Raw genomic sequence first — 2642 nt, 5'->3', positions numbered from 1 at the left:
CTACCCCGCGACCCAACACACACACAGCATCCCGTAGCTATGCTAATCCTTACTTATATGTGCTTTTTAAAGTTATGTTGAAGAATACATTCCAGCTAAACAGTGAATAAATGACAGGGCATGGTCTACCTCAGGGACATCCGTGCAATGTCAATGTTAAATTCTACCTTCTAGACAAAGCAACACTAATCTGAATGTTCCTTCCACATTCTTCTTCCCTCCATCATTCACTTCCATAGTCATTCCCTAAACAGCAAAACAAACAAACAAAAACTCCTTCTCTTCATTTTCTTTGGGGTCTTCTGAAACAGCAATGTCTGCTTTGACAATCTTTTTCCTACCTGCGTAAACTCCAGAACTCTATAATCCCTGTATCACCCGGTATGATTTTAGATTATTTTTCACTACGTATTTGAAATAGCTTCGTCTGTCTTGTGGATACTTTGTGTTCAACACACTCCAAATATAATTTATTGTCTGCCCCCCACCCCACTCTCCCTCCTGCGTTTTCCCCTCTATAGACATCAGTATTTTATTTCCTAAGCAGGCGTCCCCATAGCGTGGTTGACTCCTCAATCGCACATGTAATCAATTGCCAAGATCTTCTACTTCTTATATTTTAAACTTATATTTTCATCCCCATTCTATTAGAGTCCTCAATTTAGGCCCTCATAAGCTGTAATTTCTTGATAAAACCACCTAACTGGTCTGTCAACCTCTAATCTTGAAACTTACTGCCACCTCCACACTGCCATCAGACTGACCTTTCTAAAAATTATAAACCTCATCACTTCCTTATCCAGCCTAAAATCCTGCAGGGTTCCCCCATTACAGTCAAGGTAAACTTAATATAACAGCATAAACAACAAGCTCTTAGGGTCTGATCTGGCCTGACCACCATTTCCAGCCCCACTTCTGACCGCCAGCGCCCATCTTAATAATAATTATAGCAATTGCTAATATGTAGGGAGCACTCCCTCAGTCATGGTGCTAAGTGATTTTACATGGAGATTTTTTCATCGAAGCCTCACAATGATTCTGTGAATGAATTGTTGTTGCCATCCCCCTTTTACAGGCATGCCAAAGGACTCCAATCTGGGGTGCCAACAGAAGCCGTCTGACGCTGTACGCTAAACCTGCGACCCCCCACATGTGACCAAACACTCTTTCACACCTCTGTACTTTATTTACACTCTGCCTAAAAGTCCATTCCAATGACAGTTCTGCTTCTTTTCTCCAGACTTTGGTGAGCAGCCCCCAACCCCAAGCAGAATTGTCACTCCTTTTCTTTTAATCATAGAATGTGTTTTATACATCCATCTGTATAGCTCCTATCTTAAACCACTGATACACATCAGTTCACTCCTCACCCCCACCCCAACCCTGGAGAAAAATAAAAGATAAACACACTGAAGGTGCCATGGACTTTCTATCAGTCCTTGAATGGAGAGATTATTGGTGGCCCTAGAGGAGCCTCTCTCTTCCCTTTCTCATCTCTCTCACCAGCTGTTTTAAGAAAGGCAGGACCAGAATTGTTGAGTAGGGCTCAGGTTTATAGCAGAAGGGTGAGGTGGCTGGAGACAGACAGCAGGGAGGACAGCTGCCTAGGCCTTGAATTAAAAGACTTGCGATACAGATGGCCTTATTCATTGGATTAGGAAAGGAGATGAAATAGACATTGACTTGAAGACCAATTCGGACCTAGCATTTCCGTGCCTGCCCCTTTCATTAGCTCTTAAAGGACAGGGCTCTGCCTATGAAATCGTTCCTTCTCATTCTTATCTGTAGCTCTTTACCGGTCAACCTCACAAGGTATTGTGGCAAACAAAGACGGAACAAAACAAAGAGCAAAGGTAATACATAAAAGAAAGAACACACATAGAGCTACTTTCTCTAAATGTGTTTCTTGAATGGTTATAGCTGGTAATGGTCTATTACATCCACTATATGAGCATAGAGAACTTAATGAGAAAAACCCACGTGGGTCAAATTATCATCAGTGGGAATCGTTGTAGTCCTCAAATTCTGAGATAATAGAGAGTTACCCATCTAGGGATTTAAGGCAAAATTGATTTCCCTAGAGGACTACTTTGTGGAATCACTACCATTATGGTGGGAGCCTCTGTCAGCACGAGAAGAGAGTGGCTGTGAGAACGAAAAGTATATACCAGTGAAGGGTCGTGCTCCAGCACACCTCCCAATGATCCCCCACCTCAGTGAACCCCAGAAACTGCCTCCCACCCCTATGTGAAGAAATAACAACAATGAATGACATAATGAAATTAAATAACACCCTAATAAGTAAAACTTTTAAATGTTTTTCTTACTATCTCAGACTTCATACTAGCAGACAGGACAATAGGCTTTGAAATATAAAATAATGTATAAATAAAATATAAAATAAAAAAGTAAAAGAGAATTCCATGGAGGCTCTTCCGAGTAATATTCCTTAAAGGAGTATCCTATAATCTAGATTCCTTTTGACCACAGCCTAGTAAATTCTGGCTTAAAGAAAAAGAGGAAAAGTGTACAAAATATAAAAATATACTATAAAGAGAAAGTGTGGTCACAATCAAACATTAACAGCAGTGAAGAGGCAAATAAATGAATAATTGTGTCCGTGAGCGATGCTATGTCCATCT

Source organism: Hipposideros armiger, unplaced genomic scaffold (genome assembly GCF_001890085.2).
Source record: "Hipposideros armiger isolate ML-2016 unplaced genomic scaffold, ASM189008v1 scaffold_499, whole genome shotgun sequence".
In the NCBI taxonomy this organism is placed as follows: domain Eukaryota; kingdom Metazoa; phylum Chordata; class Mammalia; order Chiroptera; family Hipposideridae; genus Hipposideros; species Hipposideros armiger.
This window is presented reverse-complemented; position numbering follows the sequence as displayed.